Source organism: Elephantulus edwardii, unplaced genomic scaffold (assembly GCF_000299155.1).
Source record: "Elephantulus edwardii isolate Elephantulus edwardi_28Jun2011 unplaced genomic scaffold, EleEdw1.0 scaffold00030, whole genome shotgun sequence".
Classification (NCBI taxonomy): domain Eukaryota; kingdom Metazoa; phylum Chordata; class Mammalia; order Macroscelidea; family Macroscelididae; genus Elephantulus; species Elephantulus edwardii.
The window spans coordinates 16387225-16399286 of NW_006399780.1; positions in this window are offsets into that span (position 1 = coordinate 16387225).

Sequence of the window (12062 nt, forward strand, 5' to 3'; positions counted from 1 at the left end):
TACATAGGGTCACTATGAGTTGCAAACGACTTGACGGTACATAACAACAAACAACAATGTTCTCTTGCTCTGTTCTCACAACAGTTTCCTGGTCTAGGTATAGGTTTTGCATGAGCACATTTAAATGTTCTGGGATTCCCAGTCTTCTCAATTTTAGCCATAAATTGTTATAATCCATATGGCCAAATGCTTTTGCATCGTCAATAAAGCACAAATAGCTATAATGCTGTTGTTTTTATGTCACATTGAGTCACCTGTGACTTATAGTGAGTGACCCTATGTACAACAGCCCTAAACCCTGCTCTATAAATTTTGTTATGAGTCTTTCAGCAGATATAGAATTGGCGTTTCCCCCACCCCAGTGTGTGATCTTTCCTTTTATACTGTTAGAGAAATTTTTTGATGCACACAAAAATGCAATTTCCAGAAGTTCCCATTCATCTATTTTGTTTTCTTCAGGTTGTGCATTTTTTGCTATGTTTGAAAGCCTATTTTGCTATAGACTAGGGCTTTTAAATTTGATGTTTCTGTTTTTCCTTTGACAATCTTCATAGTTTCTAGTCTTAAGTCTTAGCCTTAGGTCTTTGACACATTTGTATATGTTGTGAGCAACCCCTGGTATTTAGAGTGGAACTACTCAATAGTGTTGTCAAGGCTAGGCTGTGTCAGAAGCAGATTATCAGGTCCGTCCTTTAGAGGACTTTAAATTTGTCTTGAATCACCAACATTTTTTCTAATAGTCAAGTGTTTAAACATTTGTACAACCCAAGGAGCTCTTAGTGTCCCCACAGCTCTTGATGTGTTGGTAATCAAAAGCCTGTGAGTCTCTAGTCATTTGAACCCACCAGTGAGTCTGAAGGAGAAAGATGAACAATTTCCTTGAGTTAAGATTTGCGACCTCACAAACCAGATGGAGGATGTCTATGGATCAGAATCGACTCAGCGACGCTGCATGGAAGGTTTGTTTGGTTTGACTTGGTTTTAGGTTAAGGCATTATGTAGATAAAACTCTTTCAAACCTATGCCCATACCTCTCAACCACGTAAGACCAAGAGGCTTTGCTTCTATTTATCCACAGTGAGTGAGCACCATGATTAAAGCATGAAGCTGCCAACAGGTGGAAAGTAGGAAAGCGTCAGCCTAGTTGAAGCCATTTGCTTCACTGATTTTGGAAACCAATAAGGCTGCCCCATCGTGTTCTGCCAGCTCACCAGCACCTTGAAGGCAGTGGATTTGGTTTGGGTTTGGTTGGTTACTCCTACAATGGTTCTTATCCATGTCTACTTAAAATCTTTAATGATTGTTGCTAGACTCAATTTAATCCTTCACCATCCCTAATTGTCTTTTAATGTCAAGCTAAAATTATCAAGTTGTTTGCACCTCAGAGGAAATATTTTGTTGAATTAGTTCTTTCTTTCTGACCAGCAGTTTAGAACCAGCATGTCTCTGCATTGGCAAACAGTTCATCCTCACACAGCTTTATTCCTTCCAGGATTAGTGCTAGAGGAATCATCTTATCTGCCCAAAGTGCACACTTCCACCATTTCTACTTCTGCTCTGTATCAGATTGCAAGGGACAGCAAGGAAGACTTGAGTAGACTACTGTTCTAGGAAACACAAAGGGCCTTATTTGCTGGTAGATTATTAGAGAGCATGGCCAGCTCAGGACATTTTGGGATTATTGGCTGTGTGGGAGAAGGGAGAGGAGGCCTCTGCCAGCAGGTATACTTGCCATCGTTGCCTAATGTTTAAATGCAAGAAAATTCCCTTGCCGTTTCCTCGGAGCACAGCATTCTCCTTTGCCCTTTTGTGCCTTTTATTTCCTTGCCCTGATGCTTTTGGTCCCTCTGGGGACTCCCAGCTCGGTTTGCTTGCTTCCCCCATCAGCCGCTGCTTCCAGCTCAAATAAACTCAAGCAGGCCTCCCAGGGCTTGGCTCATGGCACAAGAAGGCAATGTGGTTTTCCTTTTGTTTCTCTCTTTCTTTCTTTGTGACTCTTAATGATTTTTTCTTTGTAATTCCCATCCCCAATTATGTTCTCAAAAGGCAAAGACTATGCATATGTACACAACTGAGAGACTATCTTCTTCTTGTTTTTCTTATGATTGTGCCTGTGAATAAAACCCTGAAATTATCAATTGGATAATAGAGCAATGTAGCTCTTCCAAATGGTTGGGTTAAATTGGCTGTGGTTTCAAGTAGTATTATCATTAATAATAATAGTAATAACCCTTCCACCAGTTGACTATTCATTCACACATAATAATATACAAAGCCTCTACTCTGGAAGAATCCAGTGGATTGCTGTCTGGATAGAATTCCCCAGACTGCACTAAAGGAAATGTTGGGTGGACTCCCCATGGAAGATTTCTATCTATCTATCTACTCTTTCCTCACTCTGGTGGCCAAAGGCAGCTCTTTAGAATCCATGAGCTGCTATGAGGGGAAAAGAAGGGCAGTCTCCTCTCACACAAAATGAAAATTACAGATCCTCTGAAAACCCACTGGACAGTCAACTATGACTTGGTTCCAACTCGACTGCAATGAAAGAGAGTTCTAATCTTTAGTCAAGTCTCTCTTCTGCTGTTATGTCTCCCTGTCAGCCTAAGCCATTAGTGATCTTTCCAATTTCTGAAGGGTTTTTATTCTCTCTGTCCCTCATTTATCAGTTTACAATCCTGACTTGCATTGTAAGTGATCCTTTAACATGTAATCTCTCCCTTAAATTTTGGGTTTTCTGCTTCACTCCATTTCTCACCCTCTACTCTTAAATGACTCAGCTTTTTGAGAGGTTGCAATTGTCTCTCAGATTTCTTAAAAATCTCTTTATTAACACAGATTCCTTATTCCTTTACATCTATGTAGATTTCACATACCAGAAAGGGCTGAAAGTTTATTACTTTTGCTGCTGCTGATAAACATATGGTCAACAATTAATATGAACTAAGGGATGGGCAGTGTCCTCCAGAGCATTTAACAGCCTCTGAAAACCCACCAGAGGGTCAGTGATGGGTCGGTTATGACTTGATGGCATACAACAACAACAATAACAACAAGGGAGTTTTGGTGGTACAGACTATAGATAATTACACCCCTAACCCAAAGGCTTCTCTTTAGGTTGGAATCCAACAGGAACTTTGAAAGAGAAAGATAGGCAATCTCCTCCCAAGTGATGTACAAAACTGACAAAACCAATCCCCACTTGACAGCAATGAGAGAGAGTAAGAGAACTATATGTGAGGAATCCCTGTGAGTGACACAACTCAACTACAACCAAAATATTCACCCACCCCAAAAGAATCGAGGAGGAAAGGTGGATCACGTCACAGGTGAAAACCCTAGGGAGCACAATCCTCCTCTGGCACACTGGGTGCCTTCACAGGCCATAGTTGATGTGATGTTGAATAGCTTGACTATGGTTTTGTAACTATATGCCAGGTGAAAAGCTGTGTCCTTTCAAACATTATCTTATTAAGCCCTGTTATGTTATATTCATATTATCTAATGGTAAAGGAGTTCTGGTGGTCTAATGGCAAGAAGCCACACTGCAATCTCACAGGCACACAAATCAAATCTACCAGCTGCTTCATGAAAGAATCTACTTCTGTGACATTAACTGCCTTTGAAAAGGGTAATTGGAGGGTCAAGTGTGAGTCGGTTCTTACTGGATGGTACACAACAAAAAGAACAACAATGATGAGGCAGGTAATATATCCAATTACTTTCGAGTCACCTCCAACTCACGCTGTCTTCATATGCGTAGAGCTGTTCCAGGGGGTTTCACTGGCTAATTTTTTCAGAGTTTGATTGCAAAAGGCCTTTTGTCCAAAGAGCCTCTAAGTGTATTCCAATCTCCAAACTTTATTAAAAACCAAGTTCACAAACTCTTTGCACCATCTAGAGACTCCTATTACTACCCCCATTTCACAGATTATGGAACTAAAAAATTCAAAGATAATAAGCAAATTTCTCAGGCTTATAATATGAATAATAATTCATGATTCATAATTCAATAATTCAGATATGGTCCAAACCTCCATCATAACCACCATGTTATTAAAATGACAATGATAAAATGAGGGTGCATGACACGTATTTAATCTGACAAGAGCTGAAATGCACACTGTTGTATCTCTATTCTACAACACTAAAAAGTGGAAAGCCATTATTTTGAAGGGGGAAAAATAATTTTTCAGATTCTTCAAATAGCTAAACAGACTTTCTGTTTATTGTCTTCTGTGTGAAGGATTGTAGAAGACAGACACATGATCCTATTTTTGTGATGTTTAATTCAATAGGTGAAAGAACTTCAGTTCAAAATACTGCACTGGCCTTGTGCTTCATAGCACTGGCCCAGAAGGGAAACACCTTCTCGCTTCCACAGCACTTCCTTTTATTCATCTATTGAGGTTGGCACTGCCGGCTTCTAAACTCTTGTCCATACTGACATGGCCATTCTCTCAAATCCCCATGAAATATTTCCAAGTAAAAATATTTCCATAAACAATAGTTGTCTTTGTCTAATCATAGCAATACATTCTTCCTATGTTATGCCTCATAGGCATGTAATAAAACATTTTAGAAGCTTAATAAACCATAACTTTTCCCTATTACATTATCATGGGTCCTGGGATATAAATTTTACCCTGGTATTTTTACAGCATTTATGTGAAAATCATCCTTAAAGCTTTCTCTGTATTATGTTGTCGTCAGCTGTGCCTCACTGTCACTTGATTGCACATATTGCATTTGTTTGGGACCTATTATTTAACAAGGAGGGAATTGATCCTTCAGCAATTACCTACTTATTGGGGCCAAACCAGGTCAGGAGAATTCCTGGAAAATTTTTAGTGCTGTTAAGATTGAACCAGTAAGAATCCCCTGTCTGTCATTTTCCCTCCCTAAGATATTAAATGATTGAAATTGTGTCTTTGTGTGTGTGTGTGTGATTGACAATATCTTCTTCTAATTTCTCATTATTTCCCTATTGTTTTCGTAGGTTTTTCTTTGTTTTATTGGCATTGCTGGGTTTCACTGCCTCACTAGAGCGTCTGTTTTGCTACGGCTTTAGTTTTTCTTTTTAAGCTTTTTATTTTCTTTCCTTCTTCTCATCCACAGACTCACTCCATCATGCAGGCGGCAGAGACTGACATGACTTACCTTTCACATTTCCTCCTTTCCCTGGTGATGGGGGATTTGTTGACATTTTCCGCAAGCCCTATTGCTATTATGAATCAGAAACTAGATTTCAAGCTTCAGCACGCTCAGAGTTAAGCTGCACTGAAAAGGTAGGGAAAAAATAAATGGGAAAACCTCAAAGATTTAGAATAAGGGGCCATTTATAACACTGAAACAATATCTTCTCCTAAAACAAAACCTTCTAAATGTATCATATTCCATATTTATATCACGACGTATTTCTTCTTTTATAACTTTCTGAAACAAGTGTTCTTCTTTTACTTTTTAGTTCAACAATTATGATCTTAGCTCATAAATATATCACCATTATTATTGAGAACATTATTGTAATTGTCATATATTTAGATGAGAAAGTCATTTCAGGTAGCGAAACATTTTTAAAACTTTCAAGCCCAATTGGCACATTCTCGGTTTGGAAATAGAAAATCAAGCTGATTGTTTACAATTCTTTTGTCTTTCTCTGCCAAAACCAAACTCAAGATGAATAATTTTTAGGATTAAATGATTGCAATGCATTACTTAAACTCATAGTGTAATCTCTTACGTAAAAGTTGGCAATTTTTTTGTGCCCATCACAAGAGATATCTATTGATACATGACCCATGTAAACTACACAATGCTAAAAGAATTGCAGTGGATAAATGAGGACCTTTGTGTTCCTATGGAGATGAACTCAGATAAGTCCATGACTCTATGTTCATGTAGACAACACACAGTCACATACATCATGATTGTTTCGCCTCTTTACTGCCTCTAAGTTTCAGGGTATTTTCAGACTTGTCCAAATGTTTTATTTTAGTAGTTATTGTTGGGTTTGGTTTGTTTTTTTGGGTTTTGTTTTTTTTTTTTTATCTTGCTCTACATGGAACATAAAATTGTGATTTAGATAGTTTGGTCCCAGCGGTCCTGTCTGCTCTCAGCAAATGGTTCCATGTCATTCCCTGCATCACAATATGGGAGCCACCGAGCTTGGCGGCAGCTAATCCTCTGAGCCTGTTAATAAGCTTAGGAGCACGTTCATTGAAGGCTGACGCGTTAGGCACAAACAGGGAGAAAATATCTACTGGGGGAAGCTGAATTGGTTTTAATCATCTGCTAATCACCAGTAATGAGACCTACTCTGGGGAAGAAAAGAAAAACAGATAGTCGGAGGGAGGTTTTGTTCTTCACAGCAGAGTAACAGGGAATGAGAGGGCAGCTGTTATTAGGAAAGAAAGGATGGAAAGAAAGAAGGGATTTGGCCAGAGCAGATGAAGCATCCTCTGTGGCGCACTGTTTTGTTAGCTGAGTGTTTCTTTCATTCAGTGCCTGAAACTTCAGATCTCGCAGGCTCCCTGACAGCCCACCTCTAAGATATTGCTTCATGAAGAAAGGAACTTCACCCTATCTTCTCCCCCTTTGCATCTGCACGTCTATCATTTTACTATAGAACTCTACAGCACATACCTTGGTTTGTGGAGAAAAAAAAACGGCAAGAGGGTGGGAGAGCATTAGGGCTGGATCAAGCACATTGTGCTTCCTTAATCTAAGGAGTTAGGCTTTTCAGGAATTCAGAAAAATAGATGGACTATAATCCTTGAAAAATTCGTTGGTCCTTGTCAAAATGGGCAGACTAACTTCCCAAGTTCTAGACTCTATGTTTCAGGGGGAAAAATTAGATGAAGTTATAGTATTGTTGTAATTACATAGAGATTTTCTTCAGAAGTACAGCCCTTGCAGTCACTAATACGGCCATATTTAAAGTGGTAGATTAGCAGTACTAATCAAATATGGATTCAAGTTCTCTATGATAAGTTAGTAATATATTTGCTTATATAATATTTCTGAAATAAACTCTGTGTGTGTGTGTGTGTGTGTGTACACACACAGACATACACATTCACTAACCCAGACACTTCGGGGCTTTCCATTGAGAAGCTGGTGTAACTTTTAAGAAATAGCTAACTGTCTTATATGGCAGATGTGGCCTGTGGAAGATTCACTGTTACACAAACACTGTGCCTTTCTGGTGGTTCCCAACCCGCTTTACCCAGCTCTGCAGAGTAAACACGAGCTCTCTACACATGTGTGATGAACAGCATCTGAACACCCCTCCCGTGCCCCCTCCCCGGGTGGGTCAGCTATGAGTTGATTTCCAGCAATGAGAATTGAGTTTTGGGGTTTGTCCTTTTTTTTAGACTGCTTAGGAAATTGAAATAGTTACTAATTATGTTTGTTATAAATCTCTCCATCAGCTCCCTTGCCAATGAGCTTGATATGCTCAGGATTCACCCAAATAATTTCCCCCCAATGTTATCATCAACATGTTGAGAGGTAATCAATACCGAAAGCTATATTCTTTGACTTTCTGCAACACGAGTGTTCCATGCTCTCTTCATGTCATAGGTAACATCATGGAATAGAGAGCAAAGACTGACATTGTCAAATACTTAAATTTACTTTGATATCAACATCAATGGCAATAGAAGTCTAGAAATCAAAAGATGTGTTGTATCAGGAAAATCTACTGCTAAAGAACTTTCCAAAGTTCAAAAGAGCAATGGTGTCAATTTAAAGACTAATGTTCAAGTGAAGAAACTTTGGTATTTTCAATTGTTTCCTATACATTAGGAAGTTGGACAATAAATAAATAAGGTTGACATAAGAAGAATCATTGTCTTTGATTTACACTTTGTCTTACATACTTGGGCATATTGTCAGGAAAAACCAGTCTTTGGAAAAAGATATCATTCTGGGAAAGATGGAAAGTAAGACAGAGGAAGAAAAAAAATGGGTTGTCACAGTGATTATAAAAATTGTCTTATGCATAATGTGGAAATAATCCATACAGGATAAGTCAAGTTTCATATCTGTTGTTCATAGGGTTGCTGTGAGTTGTAGTGGGCTCAATGGCTTCTAACAAGAATATTAACATCACTATGATACATGCAACTTTCACTGTAATTCTGGATACAACCTATCTCAGGTTGGGGTCAGATTTCCAAACAAGTAAGACTTGATTTGCAAGATGTTATAGTTGTTTTTATAGTTGTATTGTGTTGTACTTGTAGTCTTTGCATTATGGTTGCAAAGGCTACAACTATAGCACAATAGCTGTATTTGTAGTTTACATTATATTGTAGCCTTTGTATTTGTATTTGCTGTAGGTGAAGAATATGAAATATACTATTGATGGCCAAAAAAATAAACAAATCTGTTATGGGGGGGGGGATGCAACTAGAGATCTCCTTAGTGACAAAGATAAAGAGACTTCATTTCACATACTGTGGTACTGTTATCAGGAAGGGTCAGTCATTGGAAAAGGACATTATGATTGAATAAGTAAAATGTCAGGTAAGTTACCCTAAAGAAATTATAACTGCCACCCAGGCAGATATATGCACACCCATGTTTATTGCAGCTTTGTTTGCAATAGCAAACAGCTGGAAACAACCCAAGTGCCCATCAACAAATGAATGGATAGAAAAGCTCTGGTATATTCACACAATGGGATACTATGCTGCACTGAAAAAAACAAGGAACTCATGAAATATTATACAAAGTGGATGACCCTAGAGGACATTATGCTGAATGAAATATCTCAGTCACAAAAGGACAAATATTGCATAGGGCTACTATTGTAAAACAGAACTGACATTGGGGTTGAGAGAAGACAGAGAAGAAGGGAAGGAATGATGTATACTGCATTACAACAGATGAAGGAGAGAACTATTTAAAAGAGATATATGATTAGGTATTATTGTCATGACAGGAGTCCAGAATGAAGGCTGCACAGTGTGGTGGACTTGGGGGGAGGGATTATATAGCAATGAAAGAGTTTTTCTTTTACTTATTAAGGAGAAAAGTGAATTGGGGGGAAGAGGGTAGGCAGGGAGAAAATTGCAACAATGAATGACTGGAAGCCCTAAGTCTCTATAAACTTTTATTAAAATTAATTTTTTTAAATGTCAGGGAAGGAGATAAAGACCATCAATGATATGGATTAGCGCAATGACTCCAACAAGAGGTTTCAGTATGGTGGAGCAGAGATAGGATTATTTAGAATCAGGCAGGGCTTCGTTGTTTTCTACACAGGGTCACTATCAGTTAGGTCTGACTTAGTGGCACCTAAGAATCTGTTTTCCCTCCTTCGGACAAAAATGTTGTTTGTTGTTTAATGCCGTCGAGTCGTAGACGACTCCTAGCGACCCTATGAACGAACAGCCTGAGCACTGTTCGTACATAGAGTTTCCAGAGGCAAGCCATTTTGGAAGTGAATGCCATTCCTGCTTCCAGGGCCCTTTGGGCTTAAGGCCGCCTCCTGGTTCAAACCCTAGGTCCAGGCTGATTAGCCTCACTCCAGGGACAGAGCAAACCTGCACGTCAAACACATTCCCGGAAAAGCAGTCCACTCCAAAGCTTGCCACGATTCCTGCACTCCCCACCACCACGCTCCTGCCTTCTGGCAAGGAGAGCTTCCCAGAAGCCTGTGAAGGCGCCAGCCAAACCAGGAACAACATGGCCCAATACTTGGACAAAAATAGTTATTGTAAATCTACCTAAGCTATTTCTTCTCCTGTTCTCATGTAGATTACAAATATCATTATAGAGATTTAACTTTATTATCTTTGGGAATTCTGGTCCCTATAATAGTGAAAGGAATATAATAGACATTTCAATAAATATCTCTTCTAGAAACGAGCATTTTCCATCTTCATAGCACCTCTGTTGAAGAAATTCACTAAGCTCACCAAGCATTGAGTTGGAGAATATTGGCAAGTACAAATGGCACTTCCCACAGACATATTTCTGTAAGAATCAGGCTGTGTGCTGAATGATTTGGTTGCCAGCTTTAACATCTTTCTGGCTCTATTCTCTGCTTTCCTAACACATTGCTCATCTACCACCACTGTCTCCCTTCTTTTTATAAGATTCTTAATCATGATGGTCTACAGATCAATCATCTATCAAATATCCCCTACAATCCCCAAGAAGATTGAGAGCATTATGTAAATAAAATATGTGATAATCTTGTTTTGACATCTCAAGTCTTTGAAACAGGGATGAAAAAAAGATTTCTACTTAGAAACTTGTTATGTATTATTAACTATTATTAATCAAGAACAACAAATTTGAGATTTCTTAATGAATCCCCATATCCCCGTGTTCCCAAGCTCTTTGTGAACGCAAGAAACATAAATTACAGATGTGCAAATTTTGGCTTATTGTTGAACTGCTTCTTCTCAGATATGATAGTGATTATTTCTTCTAAAGTCCTTGTCTTATTTTTAAACCTTCACTAGACTTGCCATTACTTCTTACAAAAGAAGAATTGACACCCTTGAATTACGGTATTGGAAAAGAGTGCTGAATATCCCATCGACTGCCAAAAGAATAAACAAATATTTCTTGAAGAAGGTACAAACAAGGGGCCCCTTGGAAGCACAGAAGGTGAAGTTCATCTCACACATTTTGGGCATGTTAGGAGGGACCAGTTCTTGGAAAAGGACACCAATAAGATGGCTTGACACCATGTCTGCAGCAGTGCACGCAAGGATATCAGAAATAGTGAGGTTGATCAGGATAGGTCACGGTTCAAATCCATTTTTCATAGGATCACTATGCATTTTAGTCAACACAGTGGCATCTAACAACGTCTCTATCATTTAGGGTAAAAACATACTTAAGTCATCTGATGTCAAACACCCCATATAACAACTGTTCTTAATTCTGTAAATATTACCACTTCCATCCTAGGAGACCACACTTTCCTTCTACTTCTACTCCTTTCAATCCCTTTTAATTTCACTTGTATGCTCACTCCTTCTACATGAGGCAAAGGAGAGGATGACCTCTAACAAGATGGACTGACATTATGAGTTCAGCAAAAGGCTCTACTGTGTCAGAGATGATAAAGTTGGCACAGGATAGATCAGGGTTTAGGTTGACTGTTCCATAGTATCACTAGTACTCCACAGCACTGACAACAATAACAACCTCAACTATCCCTACTATACTGTCTTCTTTTCTTGGAAAGTCTTCTCTGTGTGACTTCCTCATTTCTCTTCATTTTCCTTATTGATATTTCTCCTTCACATGTTGTAACTAAGGTATTTTTTCAAGTTCAAATCATCATTGAATATTTTATCTATTTTAACTAATATTTACAATGACTACTGCTCTTTGGATGCCAACCATATAAACTCACTTGACTTTGATGAAGTTCTTATTTTAATGAAAACACATACATAACTGTAGGTGATTCTTTTTCTCTATTGTATAAAAAGTCTTTAACATAAGGTTGTATTCTTTTTTTTTCCTCTCAAAGAGACATCATTTAAATCAAGTGAAAACTGTTACATTATATCTACAAAAGTCACTATAAAGCTACTATGGGAAATTTTGCTTGAAACATTCATCTTCATGCATTTGCTATTACTATACATTCAGTATGTCTAAATGATTGAATTTAATTATTGGATCTCATTACCATTGAACATACCTAAGTTAAAAGAGATTTTGACAGAGGGTAAACAACTCAGTCATTTAATTATTTGTTGACAACAACTGAACTCTTTGTGCCTCTCCATATATAAAAATGTGGTTAGTTCTGGTCATAAAATAATTTTTTTTCTTCCCTACAAACCTAGGACTTACAACCAATGAGCATATTAGTGAGACCAGGCCAACTATTTCTGAAAATTGTGCAAATGTTATCTTAAGAACAAAATAAAAGAACAGCAGAGTAATATTCTAATATTTTTTATTCTTTTGGTATTCTGCAACATCTGTCTTATCTGTCTTTATTTTATTAGAAACCAAAGTAAAAACCTAGTCTTAAGAATAGAGTCTTTTTCCTGTCTTTGGGAAGTGCCTAGACAACT